Source organism: Elephas maximus, chromosome 14 (assembly GCF_024166365.1).
Source record: "Elephas maximus indicus isolate mEleMax1 chromosome 14, mEleMax1 primary haplotype, whole genome shotgun sequence".
NCBI lineage: Eukaryota > Metazoa > Chordata > Mammalia > Proboscidea > Elephantidae > Elephas > Elephas maximus.
Window position 1 is genome coordinate 85,710,927 of NC_064832.1, and position 22,263 is coordinate 85,733,189.

At 37.8% G+C, this 22,263-nt stretch overlaps 1 protein-coding gene across 1 annotated transcript in view; it reads left to right on the forward strand.

Annotated features, from left to right (window-relative positions):
• The window catches only part of GPC5 (glypican 5), a 1,599,408-nt gene that overhangs the window by 101,493 nt on the left and 1,475,652 nt on the right, over positions 1-22,263 (forward strand). The window lies entirely within an intron of this gene.

Below are 22,263 nucleotides of genomic sequence, written 5' to 3' on the forward strand. Positions count from 1 at the left end.
AACTGGCCCATGAGGTTTCAAGGAGTGGCTGGTGGATTTGAACTGCTTACCTTTTGGTTAGCAGTGGAGTTCTTAACCACTGTACCACCAGGGCTCCCAGTAGCCAGAGGAGTCTTGTGAGAGCATCAGATCATGTCATTCTGCTCAAAATCCTCCTGTGGCTCCCACATCATTCATGCTAAGAATCCTGCCATGGCCTACAAGGCTGCACACGGTCCAGATGGTCACCCCCAGACCACATCTTTCTGATGTCATCAATGGCTTCTCTGTTACTTTCTCACTGTGTTGAAGCCAAACTGTCCTGCTCGTACTTCTCCAAGCACATTAGCAGGCTAGTGCTTCAGGGCTTTGGCGTTTGCTCTACCCTCTTCCTTGAATACCTTTTCTCCAGAAACCTTGCAAAACTTTGAATTTTCTTGTAATGCCTTCTCTGACTTCTGTACTCTATTTAAAATTGTATCCCTGGTACTCTCTTGCAAAATAAGGAAAACAAAGAAACACTGCTAAAGAATGGGTCTTATAGTGTTTGCAGCTAAATTTAAATGGATGATAATAATATGATTCGGAAATATAAAATTAAGTGCAAATTCTTAAAACATAATTACATTCTGTAAAGGAAAACTAATAAGCTTCAAACTGAAATTATAAAGTATTTCAGTATATGCATTATAGGAATACTTAATATGCTAGTTATCTTAGTGCCGCTATAACAGAAATACCACAAGCAGATGGCTTTAACAAACATTTATTTTCTCACAGCTTATTAGGCTAGAAGTTCAAATTCAGAGTGCCGACTCTAGGGGAAAGCTTCTTCTCTTCCCTGGAGGCTCTGGAGGAAGGTCATTGTCTCTTTAGCTTCCTTTTCCTGATTCCTTGGAGATCTCTGTGTGTCCTGACCTCTGTCTTACCCCATCTCTATCTTTGCTTGCTTGCTTAATCTCTTTTTATATCTCAAAAGAGATGACTCAAGATACACCCTAGAATGATCCTGCCTCAGTAATATAATAAAGACAGCCCATTCCCAAATGGAATTATAACCATAGGTGTAGAGGTTAGAATTTACAACACCTATTTTTAGGGAACATAATTCAATCTGTAACACCAAGTAAGTGGCATATACTTGACTTGAAGTAGGATCTTCTGATTCTAAGCAAGAAGTTTCCTTTCTTATTGACCATCTTCCCCCCTCCCTTACACCTTTCCTTCCTCAAATACTTACTGCTTCTCTGCTTTTTTTTTTTTTTTCCATTTCCCCTTATACATGTAAATAAACAGTAATGGCCCTTTATGGAAGGAACAATGCTTGTTATAACTACCAAGAAAGATATATAACCATTTATAATTATACTTTACATTTTTATGTATAGATCTAGCTTTGAGTCATTTTAATCATATTTCTGTCTAAACAAACTTGATATAAAATCTTTCTGTAGGTTATTATGTGTCAGATATCTTACTGAAGTCAGATATAGTTTATGCTTTGGAAATATTTTTAACTGGTGAATTCTCTACTACAAAGAAAAAAAGTCATCAAATTAGTCTGGCCTGGCAACTTTGTTAGTTCCTGTAATGTTCTCTAAATAATGACTCATTATTTCTCTACTTATTTTAATTCCTTTAGAAGGCATAAAACAAAGATTGCTTGTGTTGTTTTAAAAATCCATCTCCACCATGCTTGATTTTATAATTGGAATATACATTCTCTGTCCTAATGCTGTACAAACTGATCTGCACAAAATCATCCATAAAAGTCTATACCATTCTAACACTAAATAGACAATAGATAAATGGTAACTTTGGTGAAGGGTAAGACAGTCCACAACATTGAAAAGCCAGCACAGCTTGTCCAAGGCAAGGTCATTGGAAGCTCAATAGATACATGCAAACTCCCTGAGGGACTAAAATACTGGACTGAGGGCTGTGGGGACCATGGTCTTGGGGAACATCTAGCTCAATTGGCATAACATAGGGTATAAAGAAAATGTTCTACATTCTGCTTTGATAAGTAGCACCTGGGGTCTTAAAAGCTTGTGCGTGTCCATCTGAGATACTCCACTGGTCTCACCCTGTTGGGAGCAAGAGAGAATGAAGAAACCGCAAAACACAAGAGAAAGATTAGTCCAAATGACTAATGTACCACAAGTACTACAGCCTCTACCAGACTGAGTCCAGCACAATTAGGTGGTGCCTGGCTATCACCACTGACTGTTGTGACAGTGATCACAATAGAGAGTCCTGGACAGAGCTGGAGAAAAATGTAAAACAAAATTCTAACTCACAAAGAAAAGACCAGACTTACTGATCTGACAGAGACTGAAGAAACCCTGAGAGTATGGCTCCCGGACACTGTTCTAGCTCAGCAGTGGAGTCATTCCTGAGGTTAGATAGGCCCATAAAACAAAACAAAAATAAAGGGGTACACCAGCTCATGGGCAGGAATGAGAAGGCAGGAGGGGACAGGAAAGCTGGTAATATGGAACCCAAGGTCGAGAAGGAGAGAGTGTTGACATGTCATAGGGCTGGCAACCGATATCACAAAACAATATGTGTACTAATTGTTTAATGAGAAGGTAGTTTGTTCTGTAAAGCTTCATCTAAAATAGAATAAAAGAAGTTCATGTAGAAAAAATCTATGCCATTCTTCTTCATCTAATGTATATTGAGGCATAGCATCTGGAGATCGAAGGTAAAGAACTGGAGATGCTGCTCTGTAGGGAAGGCAGGCCAACAGTTTCGGGGTCATATTTGGTGACATTGATGTCAGTATTTATGAAGAGATGAATTCAATCTGTTTAAAAATGAGAGTAAGTTATTCTTGCCAGCCTCCCCCTCCCATTTTCATTTTAATATGAAGGTTCATCTCCCTGCCTAATACTTTCCGATGATTTCTAATTGCACATAGACTAAAATTCACGTTCCTCGCTACTTTTTCATCTTGTTGCTGTTTCCTGTGGTTAACGCTCCCTCACACCAGCCCCTCAATTTTATCTTGGTTACTTCCTTTTCTTTCTTTACGTCTTAGTTATCTCTTCAGAGATACCTATTTAAAACCTCTTGTTTATTTTATAGTATTTATTACACTTACTTTTTTTTTATTACACTTTTAAAATTATTTTTTTCTTTTACTTTTTTTTTTTGGTCACACCAAGGACATTTCAGATTGCACATCTTGTTGACTGACTGAAGGAATAAAGGAGAATAACGAGCAACCTGCATTGAGGGCAGAGAGAACTGGAAGATCAGAGGGAACGTGATGAGCAGAGGTTTAGAGTTGTGAAGGGTCATGATTTACTGGTTTGTATTGGAAGTGTGGAGGTCCTTAATGCTCTTGACTGATAACCAAAATGTTAGAGGTTTGTGTCTACCTGGAGGCACCTTGGAAGAAAGGCCTGGAGATCTACTTCCAAAATATCAGCCGTTGAAAACTTTATGGAGCACAGTTCTAGTCTAACACACATGAGGCCGCTGTGAGTTGGAATCAACTTGTTATTAGAAGTGTAAGGCAAGGACTGTACTATGACTAGATGTGAACTAGGGGTGAAGCAGCAAGAAGGCATGGAGATGAAAGTGCAGAAAGGTAGCTTGGGAGGTCTAGGAGGGAATCATAGTTTTAAACATGGTAGTAAAATAATAATTACTTATTCGTAAAATAATCATTAATATTGATAAGGGTTGAAACTCAGTTCCAGAGGAAATCAAGAGAAATGGGACAAAAGATGAAAGTTTTGGAGGTAGGTTGGGTAGACATGGACACTGTTAAGATACGGCCTGCAAGAGAGGGAGGACAAGTCAGAAGATGGCTTTGGTACTGTACCTCAGGCAAGTGGATGGCTGCATTATTCAAGAAAGGGAAGAGAAGGTTAGTTAGGTAAATGAGTTTTGGTTTGGTATGTTTGAATTTGATAAATCAGTATATTATGCCAAATGGAGATGCTCAATAAGTATTATTTGGGTTTGAGTCTTGGGAGGCAGACATCTGAGTCTTGAGCAAAGAAATGAACATTTAAACAAGTGAAGTTGAGAAAATAAAAACAGGAGAAAGTCAGGGGTCAAACTTAAAGAGAGCTGAGAGAAATACCATGGTTTTTCTGATTAATTCTTCTAAATGCTGCTTCTTAGTCATTTTTGCTGGATGTTCTTCATCCGTTATGTCTTGCAGAGTAAGCTTTTCTTAATGTTTTGACTTTATCTCTTTTTTGCATCCAACTCACAATTGCTTTATTATTTATTTGTTTTTTAATAACCCTTGCCTCATTTCTGCTGAGCCATATAAATCACGACGGCATGAAATGTGTCTTTATTGAATTTCAGCCCTCTCTGGTAACCTCTTCCTTGTTGCAGCTCTATCCTGGGTAGCCATCCTCACCACAGCCTAATCTCAACTCTTCAGGTTGGTTCATTGCTCACCCTCCAATCTAAAATAGATACATTTAGTCACTTTCTATTATGTCAGCCTGTATTAATTTTCTTCATAAAAATTGCCACTTATATTTTTGATAGGTTCATGTTTGTGTGTTGGTTTTATTTAATCCTGTCTCCCTGTGGTAGGATAGGAGCTCCATGAGAACAGGGACTTCCTGATTGTGTATTCTTGTCTCCTTGTTGTGTTTCATTTGCACTTAATGTTTTTCTTCCTGGAAACTTCTTCACTTGGATATCCTCTTGGGTCACACGTTCATTTCCCTTTAGGGCTTTGCTCAAATACTGGCTTATTCGAAAGACCTGTCCTGTCTTTCCTACATAAAATATGCTCCCAATTCCACTCTTATCACCATCTATGCCCCCCTTCTTTCTTAACCGCATGGATATATGTTCTGTATGCTCGCTGTCTGTCTCTGTCCATTAGAATGCAAATCCTTGAGGATAGAGACTTTGTTTTCTTTACTACTCTGTCTTTAGAAATTAGACTGGCTCCTGGCACATGGAATTTACTCAATTAATATTTGATTAGTAAATGAGAGAATGAACAGAAACATAGAAGTCTTTTTTCCTAGGCAATAGAGTTAGAGCCTTGGTTAGCCAAAGGTAATCCCAAACGGGCACCAACAGGAAGTGGGCTACAAGCCATGTAGCCCTCAGCTACTTAAGATAAACATGTCCAAATTATTTGGTGTTTATCTAAAATTCAGATTTAACTGGGCAGCCCGTATTTTTCTTTGCAGGATAAAACTACCCAACACCCATCTCATGTACGTCCAATAGATCACAATTAAAATGAAGAATTTGCCAGTAAGCAGAATCAGACTGGCTTTTTAAATTGACTGATAGGTATCATTTTTATAGTCATTGCTCAGATAAAAGTTTGCAAGAAACATAAGGAAAACCTTGCTGAGGATTTTTTTTTCCAAGGTCAGGGTATGCGGAGACCAGGAATGAGCTGAAGCAATACAGATACTATCATGTGGAATGAGAGTCATCCACATTCTTAAAATGTCCTTTTGCTACCCCACCCCTGGGGGGTTTTACTTGTGTGTTCCCATGAATTTAGCCTCTTTCTATATCTTGATGGAAACACTGGTGGTGGAGTGGTTAAGTGCTAGGGCTTCTAACCAAAAGGTTGGTAGTTCAAATCTACCAGGCATTCCTTGGAAACTCTAGGGGGCAGTTGTATGCTGTGCTGTAGGGTCACTGTGAGTCGGAATTGACTCGATGGCAACAAGTTTGTTGGGTTTGGTATCTTGATGGCTCTTCTATTCTCCTTCATCTCTTCTTTCTCCTCAAATGCCTTTCCTAACTTTATAGAAAAATAAATCTTCCTGGATACTTTTTGTTCTCAAGTCTTGGTGCTGTCCTGCTCCTGTGTTACTTATGTTCATCTTATTTCCCAAATGGTGTCTTACCAAATACAGACAGTTTTTTCCCTAGGAGAAATTCTGGAGGTAATTATCAAGTTTTTTTTTGAGCCAATTTATGTGAGAAAAATACTTGAGTTTTAAGTCATTGGGGGAATGGATGGATTATTCAACAAACTAGACTGTCAAATATTACTATGTCATAACAGGCTCCAAAATGACTCATTACATTAACAATTTCCATTTTACAAAATGAAATAGTTATGTTATAGTAATATGTGATTGTTTCTATAATGCTAAAATAATGGAGAACTTTCTATGTATGATGCCCATGGCAGAAGCTATAAAGGCTTAGTCTCATATTTCATTTATTTATTCAAAACCTTGTTCTTCTCTCTTATTTGCTTACCCATTCATGCCAAAGACCTAGACATCTTATTTGACTCTCCCATCTGCTAAATCCATCACAAATAATTAGTTCCTAATATCTATATATTCTGCTACTTAAATCACCCTTAAATAAGATTTTTTTTTCTTTTCTTTATAAATTAAAATTACTCTGACATAAATCTCTTGTATGGTATATTGGAATGGCTTTGGAGTTGACCATATCCCTTTGTATTCCTTTTCAAATCCAATGTATCTGCTCTTCACACAACATTGCAACAAATCTCCTGTTTTAATCCTCAGGTCTCATCCTAATCTGCAGAGGTTTTTGTGTGTCTAATCTCCTTCCATTTCCAGGGTTCTGCAGCCCAATTGTCTTTCTTCCTCTTGGTTAACCAAAACACCTCTACCAAGCAAATGGGCTCCAGCTATCACTGCTCTGGTAAGTCACCCATTCATGCTGTTTCTATCCTGCAGTGTGTTTTTGAATTTTTTTTTTAATCTGGTGTTTTTTCTTCTTTTCCTTTGCACCTTTTATTACCCATTAGTGTCATTTTAGTGGAATGACAGTAAATGTATGGATTTTGTTGTTAGGTTCTGTTGACCCTATGCACAACACAATAAAACATTGCCCGGTCCTGCACCATCCTTACAATTGTTGTCCACTGTTGCAGCCACTGGGGCAATCCATCTTGCTGAGCATCTTCCTCTTTTTCCTGACTTTACCAAGCATGATGTCCTTCTCCAGGGACTGATCTCTCCTGATAACATGTCCAAAGTATGTGAGACATACTGTCGCCATCCTTGCTTCTAAGGAGCATTCTGGTTGTACTTTTTCCAAGAAAGATTTGTTCATTCTTTTGGCAGTCCATGGTATATTCAGTATTCTTCACCAATACCACAATTCAAAGACATCAGTTCTTCTTCTGTCTTCCTTATTCATCATCCTCCTTTCGCATGCATGTGAGGCAATTGAAAACACCAGGGCTTGGGTCAGGCATACCTTAGTCCTCAAGGTAACATCTTTACTTTTCAACATTTTAAAGAGGCCTTTTGCAGCAGATTTGCCAATGCAATGGGTCTTTTGATTTCTTGACTGCTGCTTCCTTGGGTGTTGATTGTGGATCCAAGTAAAATGAAATCCTTGAGAACTTCAATCTTTTTTCTGTTTATCATGATGTTGCTTATTGGTCCAGTTGTGAGGATTTTTTGTTTTCTTTGAGCTGAGGATGGAAACCATGGTGGCATAGTGGTTAAGTGCTACGGCTGCTAACCAAAGGGTCGGCAGTTTGAATCCATCAGGTGCTCCTTGGAAACTCTGTGGGGCAGTTCTACTCTGTCCTATAGGGTCAGTATGAGTCAAAATCGACTCAACTGCACTGGGTTTTGTTTGGTTTTGATTATGTTGAGGCGTAATCCTTACTGAAGGCTATAGTCTTTGATCTTCATCAGTAAGTGCTTCAAGTCCTCTTCACTTTCAGCAAACAAGGTTGTGTCATCTGCGTATTGCCAGTTGTTAACAAGTTTTCCTCTAATCCTGATGCCCTGTTCTTCTTCATATAGTCCAGCTTCTCATATTATTTGCTCAGCATGCTGATTGAATAGGCATGGTGAAAGAATACAACTCTGACGCACACCTTTCCTGACTTTAAACCATGCGGTATCCCCTTGTTCTGTTTGAACGACTGCGTCTTGATCCGTGTACAGGTTCCTCATGTGCACAGTTAAGTGTTCCAGAATTCCCATTCTTCACAATATTATCCATAATTCGTTAATGATCCACACAGTCAAATGCTGTAGCATAGTCAATAAAACACAGGTAAACCTCTTTCTGGTATTCTCTGCTTTCAGCCAAGATCTATGAGACATCAGCAATGATATCCCTGGTTCCATGTCCTCTTCTAAATTCGGCTTGAATTTCTGACAGTTCCCTGTTGATATACTGGTGCAGCCACTTTTGAATGATCTTCAGCAAAATTTTGCTTGCATTTGATATTAATGATATTGTTTGATAGTTACCACATTCTCTTGGGTCACCTCTCTTAGAAAAAAAAAAAATTTTTTTTTTTTTTGGGATAGGCATAAATATGGATCACTTCCAGTCTGTTGGTCAAGTAACTGTCTTCCAAACTTATTGGCATGGATGAATGGGCACTTTCAGCACTGTATCCATTTGTTGAAACATCTCAATCAATAATCCATCAATTCCTGGAGCCTTGTTTTTTGCCAGTGCCTTCAGTGCAGCTTGGATTTCTTCCTTCAGTACCATTGGTTCCTGATCGTACTATTACCTCCTGAAATGTTTGAACATCGACCAATTCTTTTTGATATGGTGACTCTGTGTATTCCTTCCATCTTCTTTTGATGCTTTCTGCATCTTTCTTTTGATGCTTCCTGCATTGTTTAAAATGTATGGATTTAGGATGCCATTTAAAACCGGAAACCTCTTCCGCTCATTCTTTTTTTTTTTTTTTAAAGAAATTTATAATAATAACTTTCTAGATGCTCATATCTTTTCAAATGTAGTTACTTTGATTAAACCTCTGCTAATACTGAGATTTTAAGCCATTTAAAAGTGCCAATATATTATTTTTATTTTCTTTGTAGAATAGGATTATGAAATAACAATTATGTGATATAAATTTGTGTAGTTTCCATCATTTAAAACTTCATAGCAACTCCACGAGGCATATATCCTGTTATTCCTATTTTATAGAAGAGAAAATTGAGGATCCAAGGAGATAATTACTTTGCTTGAGGTTGAAAAGTAAATAAGTATCATATTAAAATCAAAGTCTTCTGACCCCCAAGACCATGCTCTTTCACTGCATCCCATTTCCTCTTAGGAGCAAACCTTTTACTTATTAAAGATGAGTGATTATTTTATTAATTTAAATATAGACTCATGAGAGGGATTCTAAACAAAACAGCTGTGTTTAAGCATGAGAAGAAAATGAAAAATAAGATATAGCCATGCTTTCGTAATCCCCTTAGTTTCACCCTCTTTATTTAATGTTTAAGATCATTGATCTTATTCTCTTGTTTCTATGGGTTTTAGTAATGAGCTTCCCTGTTCTATTACTAGAAGTCTAGCCCAGTTTCTCAATATTTTGTGATTGTCTCTTGCTTATCCTATGAACGGTATACTCTGAGATATTACAAAATTGTATAAAATTCTGAAAGCATGAAAGAGCCATATGACAGTAAACCCTGTGAGTTTATGGATAATGTAGAAATAGAGTAGTTAAGGAAACCCTGGTGGCTTAGTGGTTAAGTGCTATGGCTGCTTACCAAAGGGAATGCAGTTTGTAATCCGCCTGGCGCTCCTTGGAAACTCTATGGGGCAGTTCTACTTTGGCCTGTAGGGTCGCTATGAGTCAGAATTGTCTCGATGGCACTGGGTTTGGTTTTTTGGTTTAGAGTAGTTAAAAGAATAAAAATTTACTTCCATGTGATGAAGTTAAAAACACTCTAAACACTAGAGTATTTGAGAAAGACAAAAGATTTAAATCAAGTTTCAGAAAAAAATGACTTTGAAAATGTTTTTAAGCATATTTAAAAGGGCATACATTTCAATATACATTTAAAAATATAGTGGATTATCCATGGATGACTTTTACCAATAACTTAGGTCATAAAGCGTGATGTTCTGAGTTTTTTCTGCTTGTTGAATTTACTGATATTTGCTTATTATAGCTATTACCCAAGTAAGAGTTTAGAAACGACTTTAAAAGCAAAGCATGCCCCCTAAGAGAAAAGTAAGAAAATTAAAATGAATGGCAAAGGAATTATAAGTCACATTGGCTGTTAGTTCCCACTTCCAACACCAAAATAACCATGATTGATATTTTGGTATATATGTTCTTATATATTCCCAATATGTTTTCTAATTTTCTAATACATGCATATGATGCATACACACCCTTGTACCAAAATGGAATTATATTGTATAAGACCTTCTGAGACTTTTCCTCTCAGCATAGGAACAAAACATTTATAGTGAGATGAATAGTGAGAACATGAGAATATACTTAATTGAAAAAGACCGTATCACTATCTTTTAAAATTTTTTAACTTAAAATTTGCCCTTATGGCTCTAAAATAACATCTACTTGAAGAAAGTAAATCCCTTAGAAAATGCCTTGAATTTGAATTAGAGAGACAGTAAAAATATAAGATGTTGTTGTTAGGTGCTGTCGAGTTGGTTCCCACTCATAGAGTCCCTGTGGACAACAGAAGGAAACACTGCCTGGTCCTGCGCCACCCTCACGATCATGGTTCTAATTGAGCCCAATGTTGGAGCCACTGTGTCAATCCATCTCGTTGAGGGTCTTCCTCTTTTTCGTGACCCTCTACCAAGCATGCTGTCCTTTTCTAGGGACTGATCCCTCCTGATAACATGTCCAAAGTGTGTGAGATGAAGTCTCACCATCCTTGCTTCTAAAGAGCATTCTGGTTGTACTTTTTCCAAGAAAAATTTGTTCATTCTTTTGGCAGTCCATGGTATATTCAGTATTCTTTGCTGACACCACAATTCAAAGACATCAATTCTTCGGTCTTCCTTATTCATTGTCCAGCTTTCACATAAATATGAGGCGATTGGAAACACCATGGCCTGGATCAGGCACACCTTAGTCTTCAAGGTGACATCTTTGCTTTTGATCACTTTAAAGAGGTCTTTTGCGGCAGATTTGCCCAGTGTAATGTGACTTTTGATTTCTTGACTGCTGCTTCCAAGGGTGTTGATTGTGGATCCAAGTAAAACGAAATCCTTGACAACTTCGATCTTTTTTCTGTTTATCATGATGTTGCTTATTGGGCCAGTTGTGAGGATTTTTGTTTTCTTTATGTTGAGGGGAAACCCTGGTGGCATCGTGATTAAGTGCTACGGATGCTAACCAAGAGGTCAGCAGTTCGAATCTGCCGGGTGGTCCTTGGAAACTCTTTGGGGCAGTTCTGCTCTGTCCTTTAGGGTCGCTATGAGTTGCAATCGACTCGACGGCACTGGGTTTGTTTTTTTTTTATGTTGAGGTGTAGTCCATACTGAAGGCTGTGATCTTTGATCTTCATCAGCAAGTGCTTCAGATTCTCTTCACCCTCAGCAAGCAAGGTTGTGTCATCTACATAACTCAGGTTGTTAATAAGTTTTCCTTAAATCATGATGCCCTATTCTTTTTCATAGAATCCAGCTTCTCAAGTTACTTGTTCAGCATACTGATTGAATAGATATGGCGAAAGGATACAACCCTGACGCACAGCTTTCCTGACTTCAAACCATGCAGTATCCCATTGTTCTGTGCGAACGACTGCCCTTTGATCTATGTACAGGTTCCTCGTGGGCACTATCAAATGTTCTGAAATTCCCATTCTTTGCAACATTATCCATAATTTATTATGATCCACACAGTTGAATGCCTTTGAATAGTCAATAAAACGCAGGTAAACATCCTTCTGGTATTCTCTGCTTTCAGCTAGGATCCATCTGACATCAGCAGTGATATCCCTGGCTCCACATCCTCTTCTGAATCCAGCTTAAATTTCTGGCAGTTTTCTGTTGATGTATTGCTGCAGCTGCTTTTGAATGATCTTCAGCAAAATTTACTTGCATTTGATATTAATGATATAAGATAAAGGGTATCAAACCAAAAACCAAACTCACTGCTGTCGTGTCAATTCCGACTCATGGAGATCCTATAAGACAGAGTAGAACAGCCCCATAGGTTTCCAAGCCCGTAAATCTTTACAGAAGCAACTGCTACATCTTTAGTCTGTGGGGTGGCTGGTAAGTTTGAACCACCTGCCTTTCAGTTAGCAGCTGAGTGCTTTAAGCACTGTACCACCAGGGGTCCTTGATAAAGGATAAGTGACTTTGTTTTTCTTGTTATAGGATTTTTGGCATTTTAAAAGATCATTTTCAGACTATCAAGACAGCTAATATCTTCCAATTTGAATCTGCCAGATGCTCCTTGGAAACTCTATGGGCAATTCTACTCTGTCTTATAGGGTTGCTATGAGTCGGAATCAACTTGACGTCAGTGGGTTTGGTTTTTTTTTTGGTAATATCTTCAAAATGGGGAAAATTAGGCTTAAAAACAGCCCACATACAAAAAGAACCATGGCTTTAGCAAAAAACCGAAGTAATTATTAGTTCAATGTGTTGTTGTTAGGTGTTGTCGAGTTGGTTCTGACTCATAGTGACCCTGTGTACAACAGAATGAAATACTGCTCAGTCCTGTATCACCCTTATAGTCATTGCCTTGTTTGAGCTAATTATTGCAGCCACTGTGTCAATGCATCTCATTAAGCATTAAGAGTCTTCTTTTTTGCTGACCCTCTACCTTCTCCAGGGACTGATTCCTCCTGATAACATATCCAAAGTGAGAGGAAGTCTGACCCTTCTCGCTCCTAAGGAGCATTCTGGCTGTACTTCTTCCAAGATAGATTTGTTCACTCTTCCGGCAATCTGTGGTGTATTCAGTATTCTTCTACAAGACCGTGATTCAGAAGCATCAATTCTTCTTCCATCTTCCTTATTCATTGTCCAGCTTTCACATGCATATGAAAAAACCCAAAACCAAATCCACTGCCGTCGAGTTGATTCTGAGTCATAGCAACCCTATATACATATGAGGCAATTGAAAATATAATGACATCTTTGTTTTTTTAACACTTTAAAGAGGTCTTTTTCAGCAGATTTGCCCAATGCAATACATCGTTTGATTTCTTGACTGCTGCTTCCATGGACATTAATTCTAGATCCAAGTAAAATGACATACTTGAGAACTTCAATCTTTTCTTTATTTATAATGATGTTGCTTATTGGTCCAGTTGTGAGGATTTTTGTTTTCTTTATGTTGAGGTGTAATCCATACTGAAGGCTGTGGTCTTTGATTTTCATCAATAAATACTTCAAGTCTTCTTGGCTTTCTGCAAGAAGGTTGTGTCATCTGCGTATCTCAGGCTGTTAATGAGTCTTCCTCCAGTGCTGATGCTCTGTTTCTCTTCATATAGTCCAGTTTCTCCGATTATTTGCTCAGCATATAGATTGAATAAGAATGGTGAAAGGATACAACCCTGATGCACACTTTTCCTGATTTTAAACCATGCAGTATCCCTCCGTTCTGTTTGAACAGCTACCTTTTGGTCTATGTATAGGTTCTGTGTGAGGACATTTAAATGTTCTGGAATTCCCATTCTTTGCAATATTGTCCATAATTTGTTACGATCCACATAGCTGAATGCCTTAGCATAGTCAATAAAACACAGGTAAACATCTTTCTGGTATTCTTTGATTTCAGCCAAGATCTATATATCAGCAGTGATATCCCTTGTTCCATGTTCTATTCTGAATCTGGTTTGAACTTCTGGTAGTTCCCTGTTAATGTACTGCAGAAACTATTCTTTTGTATTATTTTCAGCAGAGTTTTACTTTAGTGTGATATTAATGATATTGTTTGATAATTTTCACATTCTTTTGGATTACCTTTCTTTAAAATTGGCACAAATATGGCATGGGTACAAATAGTTCAATGTAATGTGAATAAAACGTGAGAAATGCTCACATAAAATTACACAGTATTTATAAAAATGTAGTGTTCAGGACAAGGGAGGATATTATTTCCCAATCATCTTCATCTGTGAAAATATGCCTGGTAGAAAATGGTCAGTCTAAGAAGCCATGGTTTTTGGTGAACATTAATAATTTGAGCTTATACAAAGGAGAGAAATCATGGAAATATGATGAAATATTGTGACATATGAAGAGTTGTTGAAAGAATTGAGGGTGTTTAATTTGTTAAATAAGTTTTGTTGGCTTGGCTACAGACAGAATAGGAGCAATGAAACTTAGAGGAAAACAAGGTTTAATGCAGTAGAAGGAGGACAAAAACTTCAATTTATTGAGTATCTACCCTGGGTAAGGCACCACAAAAGATGTGGTACGTATATTTGATAAAAGTAGAATTTCAGATGAGTTTGCAAAAGATGGATAAGCTTGAAGCAACACACTAGAAAAATATATTGAACCAGGACCTCACATATCACCATAAAAATGTAAAAAATATAAAATACTTAAGGATTTAAATGTTAAAAAGTCTATATAAATATAGAATTTACATAAAATCACAGATCTTGTATAAAATAAGCCTATTTTAAAGATGAGGCAGCTGAGGCTTTGGGAAATTATATAAATAATATAATTATATATTATAAATTTACATAACTTATAATTATATAAGTTATATTATTATGTATTACTCAAACCCAAAACCCGCTGCTGTTGAGTTGATTCTGACTCACAGGGACCCTATAGGACAGAGCAGAACTGCACCATAGGGTTTCCAAGGCTGTAAATCTTTACAGAAGCTGACTGCCACATCTCTCTCCTGTTAGAGTGGCTAGTGAGTTCAAACTGCTGATCTTTTGGTTGGCAGCTGTGCACTTTCACCACTGTACCACCAAGTCTCCTCGATTATATATTACAAATATGTAATTATAAATAGTATATAAATTACCATTTGCCCAATGAAAGTATCATAAGGCTAGAAAACAGCTCTCACCCAGAAGCCCATTGTTCAACTCCCGTACTGTGATTCATAACATAGTAAGTGAATTAAAAAATGTACTAAGTTGCTGGTGTTATAGATTGAACTGTGTCCCCCAGAATTTGTTTTTTTTTTTCTAACCTCCGGTACCTGTGAATTTAACCTTGTTTCAAAGTAGGGTCTTTGAAGACGGTGAGTTAAATTAACATGAGATAATACAGTAGTAGGGTGGGGTCCTAATCCAGTCTGAATGCTGTCCTTTAAAAGAGGAGGAGACACAGACAGACAGACAAGAGGGAAAAGGGCCATGTGATAGTGAGTTATGCTGCTGCTCCAAGTCAAGGAGTACCTGGAGCTGCTGAAAGCTGAGAGTGATAAGAAAGAACCTTAGAGCCTTTGGAGAGAAGATGGCCCTGCTTACACCCTGAGTTCAGACTACTAGCCTTCAGAGCTAAGAGACAGTAAATTTCTCATAAGTCACTCAATTTGTGGTACTTTGTTACAGCAGCCTTAGGAAATGAATACATCTGTCGTCGTTAACTGCAGTGGAGCTGGCTCTGACTCACATGGACCTTAGAGATAACGAATGAAACTCTGCCCTATCCTGTGCCATCTTCCTGATCACTGACTGGTCTTTTTGAGTCAGTTGCTTTGGATGTTGTGTCAATCCATCTCATTGAGAGCTTCCCTTGTTTTCGGTCACCCTCTACAACACAATTGGTCTTTCCTCAGGATATGTGCAAATTAAGCAAGATGAAGTCTCGCCAGCCTTACTTCTAAGGAACATTCTGGTTGTATTTCTTCTAAGACTGGTTTGTTTGTTCTTTGGCAGTCCACAGTGTATTCAGTATTCTTCGCCAACACCTCAATTTGTATACATCAGTTATTCTCTGTCTTTTTCGTTATCCAGCTTTTGCATGCATATGAGATGGTAGAAAAGACTTTGGCTTGGGTCAGGTGTGCCTTATTTATCAAAGTGACATCTTTGCTTTTTGAAACTTTAAAAAGGTCTCTTGCAGAAGATTTGCCCAGTGCTATATGTCATTTGATATCTTGACCGCTGCTTGCATGTATGTTGATTGTTGACCCAAGTAGAATGAATTTCTTGATTCACAACAGAATATGCCTGACAAGATGCTGTATGAGCTTTCTGAGCTGGAGGGTTGAGAACATGGCTGAAGTACCATCTAATAGCTAATAGTTCCTTCCTCCAGAAAGAAGGAGGTTGATAAGAGCCAATCTTTAATATTCCCCAAAAGTCTAAGATGTTATCATTTTGAGGCCCAAAATAACCTAAATATAGTAAGGAACACTTCTTAAATATTTGGTTTTTGAAGTCAGACTGTAAAGCATGCAGTGGTATTAAAATATTCATCTCAGTCAAACTACTACCTAACTGGACCTCAGGTGAAAAGAGATTTGGGTTCAAAGTGATGACTGCCACAGTATAGTTTAGTAAGTTGCTTCAATTAGGCCTTTTTTTTTTTTTTTATTAACTTTTATTAAGCTTCAAGTGAACATTTACAAATTCAATCAGTCTGTCACATATAAGTTTACATACATCTTACTCCGTATTCCCACTTGCTTTCCCCCTATTGAGTCAGCCCTTTCAGTCTCTCCTATCGTGACAATTTTGCCAGCTTCCCTCTCTCTCTATCCTCCGATCCCCCCTCCAGACAAGAGTTGCCAACACACTCTCAAGTGTCCACCTGATATAATTAGCTCACTCTTCATCAGCATCTCTCTCCCACCCGCTGACCAGTCCGTTTCATGTCTGATGAGTTGTCTTCGGGGATGGTTCCTGTCCTGTGCCAACAGAAGGTCTGGGGAGCATGGCCGCCAGGGTTCCTCTAGTCTCAGTCAGACCATTAAGTATGGTCTTTTTATGAGAATTTGGGGTCTGCATCCCACTGATCTGCTGCTCCCTCAGGAGTTCTCTGTTATGCTCCCTATCAGGGCAGTCATCGATTGTGGCCGGGCACCAACTAGTTCTTCTGGTCTCAGGATGATGTAGGTCTCTGGTTCATGTGGCCCTTTCTGTCTCTTGGGCTCTTAGTTGTCGTGTGACCTTGGTGTTCTTCATTTTCCTTTGCTCCAGGTGGGTTGAGACCAATTGATGCATCTTAGATGGCTGCTTGTTAGCATTTAAGACCCCAGACGCCACATTTCAAAGTGGGATGCAGAATGTTTTCATAATAGAATTATTTTGCCAATTGACATAGAAGTCCCCTCAAACCATGTTTCCCAGACCCCCGCCCCTGCTCCGCTGACCTTTGAAGCATTCATTTTATCCCGGAAACTTCTTTGCTTTGGTCCAGTCCAATTGAGCCGACCTTCCATGTATTGAGTGTTGTCTTTCCCTTCACCTAAAGCAGTTCTTATCTACTGATTAATCAATAAAAAACCCTCTCCCTCCCTCCCTCCCTCCCCCCTTCGTAACCACAAAAGTATGTGTTCTTCTCAGTTTTTACTATTTCTCAAGATCTTATAATAGTGGTCTTATACAATATTTGTCCTTTTGCCTCTGACTCATTTCGCTCAGCATAATGCCTTCCAGATTCCTCCATGTTATGAAATGTTTCACAGATTCGTCACTGTTCTTTATCGATGTGTAGTATTCCATTGTGTGAATATACCACAATTTATTTACCCATTCATCCGTTGATGGACACCTTGGTTGCTTCCAGCTTTTTGCTATTGTAAACAGAGCTGCAATAAACATGGGTGTGCATATATCTGTTTGTGTGAAGGCTCTTGTATCTCTAGGGTATATTCCGAGGAGTGGGATTTCTGGGTTGTATGGTAGTTCTATTTCTAACTGTTTAAGATAATGCCAGATAGATATCCAAAGTGGTTGTACCATTTTACATTCCCACCAGCAGTGTATAAGAGTTCCAATCTCTCCGCAGCCTCTCCAACATTTATTATTTTGTGTTTTTTGGATTACTGCCAGCCTTGTTGGTGTGAGATGGAATCTCATCGTAGTTTTAATTTGCATTTCTCTAATGGCTAATGATCGAGAGCATTTTCTCATGTATCTGTTGGCTGCCTGAATATCTTCTTTAGTGAAATGTGTGTTCATATCCTTTGCCCACTTCTTGATTGGGTTGTTTGTCTTTTTGTGGTTGAGTTTTGACAGAATCATGTAGATTTTAGAGATGAGGCGCTGGTCGGAGATGTCATAGCTGAAAATTCTTTCCCAGTCTGTAGGTGGTCTTTTTACTCTTTTGGTGAAGTCTTTAGATGAGCATAGGTGTTTGATTTTTAGGAGCTCCCAGTTATCGGGTTTCTCTTCATCATTTTTGGTAATGTTTTGTATTCTGTTTATGCCTTGTATTAGGGCTCCTAGGGTTGTCCCTATTTTTTCTTCCATGATCTTTATCGTTTTAGTCTTTATGTTTAGGTCTTTGATCCACTTGGAGTTAGCTTTTGTGCATGGTGTGAGGTATGGGTCCTGTTTCATTTTTTTGCAAATGGATATCCAGTTATGCCAGCACCATTTGTTAAAAAGACTATCTTTTCCCCAATTAACTGACACTGGGCCTTTGTCAAATATCAGCTGCTCATACGTGGATGGATTTATATCTAGGTTCTCAATTCTGTTCCATTGGTCTATGTGCCTGTTGTTGTACCAGTACCAGGCTGTTTTGACTACTGTGGCTGTATAATAGGTTCTGAAATCAGGTAGAGTGAGGCCTCCCACTTTCTTCTTCTTTTTCAGTAATGCTTTGCTTATCCGGGGCTTCTTTCCCTTCCATATGAAATTGGTGATTTGTTTCTCTATCCCCTTAAAATATGACATTGGAATTTGGATCGGAAGTGCGTTGAATGTATAGATGGCTTTTGGTAGAATAGACATTTTTACTATGTTAAGTCTTCCTATCCATGAGCAAGGTATGTTTTTCCACTTAAGTATGTCCTTTTGAATTTCTTGTAGTAGAGCTTTGTAGTTTTCTTTGTATAGGTCTTTTACATCCTTGGTAAGATTTATTCCTAAGTATTTTATCTTCTCGGGGGCTACTGTGAGTGGTATTGATTTGGTTATTTCCTCTTCGGTGTTCTTTTTGTTGATGTAGAGGAATCCAAGTGATTTTTGTATGTTTATTTTATAACCTGAGACTCTGCCAAACTCTTCTATTAGTTTCAGTAGTTTTCTGGAGGATTCCTTAGGGTTTTCTGTGTATAAGATCATGTCATCTGCAAATAGTGATAACTTCCTCCTTGCCAATCCGGATACCCTTTATTTCTTTGTCTAGCCTAATTGCCCTGGCTAGGACTTCAAGTACGATGTTGAATAAGAGCGGTGATAAAGGGCATCCTTGTCTGGTTCCCGTTCTCAAGGGAAATGCTTTCAGGTTCTCTCCATTTAGAGTGATATTGGCTGTTGGCTTTGCATAGATGCCCTTTATTATGTTGAGGAATTTTCCTTCAATTCCTATTTTGGTAAGAGTTTTTATCATAAATGGGTGGTGGACTTTGTCAAATGCCTTTTCTGCATCAATTGATAAGATCATGTGGTTTTTATCTTTTGTTTTATTTATGTGATGGATTACATTAATGGTTTTTCTGATATTAAACCAGCCTTGCATACCTGGTATAAATCCCACTTGATCATGGTGAATTATTTTTTTGATGTGTTGTTGGATTCTATTGGCTAGAATTTTGTTGAGGATTTTTGCATCTATGTTCATGAGGGATATAGGTCTATAATTTTCTTTTTTTGTAATGTCTTTACCTGGTTTTGGTATCAGGGAGATGGTGGCTTCATAGAATGAGTTGGGTAGTATTCCGTCATTTTCTATGCTTTGAAATACCTTCAGTAGTAGTGGTGTTAACTCTTCTCTGAAAGTTTGGTAGAACTCTGCAGTGAAGCCGTCCGGGTCAGGGCTTTTTTTTGTTGGAAGTTTTTAGATTACTGTTTCGATCTCTTTTTTTGTTATGGGTCTATTTAGTTGTTCTACTTCTGAATGTGTTAGTTTAGGTAGGTAGTGTTTTTCCAAGAATTCATCCATTTCTTCTAGGTTTTCAAATTTGTTAGAGTACAATTTTTCGTAGTAATCTGAAATGATTCTTTTAATTTCATTTGGTTCTGTTGTGATGTGGTCCTTCTCATTTCTTATTCGGGTTATTTGTTTCCTTTCCTGTATTTCTTTAGTCAGTCTAGCCAATGGTTTATCAATTTTGTTAATTTTTTCAAAGAACCAGCTTTTGGCTTTGTTAATTTTTTCAATTGTTTTTCTGTTCTCTAATTCATTTAGTTCAGCTCTAATTTTTATTATTTGTTTTCTTCTGGTGCCTGATGGATTCTTTTGTTGCTCACTTTCTGTTTGTTCAAGGTGTCGGGACAGTTCTCTGCTTTTGACTCTTTCTTCTTTTTGTATGTGTGCATTTATCGATATAAATTGGCCTCTGAGCACTGCTTTTGCTGTGTCCCAGAGGTTTTGATAGGAAGTATTTTCATTCTCGTTGCATTCTATGAATTTCCTTATTCCCTCCTTGATGTCTTCTATAACCCAGTCTTTTTTCAGGAGGGTATTGTTCATTTTCCAAGTATTTGATTTCTTTTCCCTAGTTTTTCTGTTATTGATTTCTAGTTTTATTGCCTTGTGGTCTGAGAAGATGCTTTGTAATATTTCGATGTTTTGGACTCTGCAAAGGTTTGTTTTATGACCTAATATGTGGTCTATTCTAGAGAATGTTCCATGTGCGCTAGAAAAAAAAGTATACTTTGCAGCAGTTGGGTGGAGAGTTCTGTATAAGTCAATGAGGTCAAGTTGGTTGATTGTTGTAAGTAGGTCTTCCGTGTCTCTATTGAGCTTCTTACTGGATGTCCTGTCCTTCTCCGAAAGTGGTGTGTTGAAGTCTCCTACTATAATTGTGGAGGTGTCTATCTCACTTCTCAATTCTGTTAAAATTTGATTTATGTATCTTGCAGCCCTGTCATTGGGTGCATAAATATTTAATATGGTTATGTCTTCCTGATCAATTGTCCCTTTTATCATTATATAGTGTCCTTCTTTATCCTTTGTGGTGGATTTAAGTCTAAAGTCTATTTTGTCAGAAATTAATATTGCTGCTCCTTTTTTGCTTATTGTTTGCTTGATATATTTTTTTCCATCCTTTGAGTTTTAGTTTGTTTGTGTGTCAAAGTCTAAGGTGTGTCTCTTGTAGGCAGCATATAGATGGATCGTGTTTCTTTATCCAGTCCGTGACTCTCTGTCTCTTTATTGGTGCATTTAGTCCATTTACATTCAGCGTAATTATAGATAAATAAGTTTTTAGTGCTGTCATTTTGATGCCTTTTCATGTGTGTTGTTGGCAATTTCATTTTTCCACATACTTTTTTGTGCTGAGACGTATTTCTTAGTAAATTGTGAGATCCTCATTTTCACAATGTTTGACTTTATGTTAGTTGAGTCGTTACGTTTTTCTTGGCTTTTATCTTGAGTTATGGAGTTGTTATACCTTTTTGTGGTTACCTTATTATTTACCCCTATTACCTAACTTGTATCATTCTATATCGCCTTGTATCACTCTCCATCTGGCAGTTCAGTGCCTCCTGTATTTAGTCCCTCTTTTTGATTATTGTGATCTTTTACCTATTGACTTCCATGATTCCCTGTTATGTGTATTATTATTATTATTTTTTAAATTAATCTTAATTTGTTTGTTTTTGTGATTTCCCTATTTGAGTTGATATCAGGACATTCTGTTTTGTGACCTTGTGTTGAGCTGGTATCTGATATTATTGGTTTTCTGACCAAACAATATCCTTTAGTATTTCTTGTAGCTTTGGTTTGGTTTTTGCAAATTCCCTAAACTTGTGTTTATCTGTAAATATCTTAATTTCGCCTTCATATTTCAGAGAGAGTTTTGCTGGATATATGATCCTTGGCTGGCAGTTTTTCTCCTTCAGTGCTCTGTCTATGTCGTCCCATTCCCTTCTTGCCTGCATGGTTTCTGCTGAGTAGTCTGAACTTATTCTTATTGATTCTCCCTTGAAGGAAACCTTTCTTTTCTCCCTGGCTGCTTTTAAAATTTTCTGTTTATCTTTGGTTTTGGCGAGTTTGATGATAATATGTCTTGGTGTTTTTCTTTTTGGATCAATCTTAAATGGGGTTCGATGAGCATCTTGGATAGATATCCTTTCGTCTTTCATGATGTCAGGGAAGTTTTCTGTCAGGAGTTCTTCAACTATTTTCTCTGTGTTTTCTGTCCCCCCTCCCTGTTCTGGGACTCCAATCACCCACAGGTTATCCTTCTTGGTAGAGTCCCCCATGATTCTTAGGGTTTCTTCATTTTTTTAAATTCTTTTCTCTGATTTTTTTTCAGCTATGTTGGTGTTGATTCCCTGGTCCTCCAGATGTCCCAGTCTGCATTCTAATTGCTCGAGTCTGCTCCTCTGACTTCCTATTGCGTTATCCAATTCTGTAATTTTATTGTTAATCTTTTGGATTTCTACATGCTGTCTCTCTATGGATTCTTGCAACTTATTAATTTTTCCAGTATGTTCTTGAATAATCTTTTTGAGTTCTTCAACA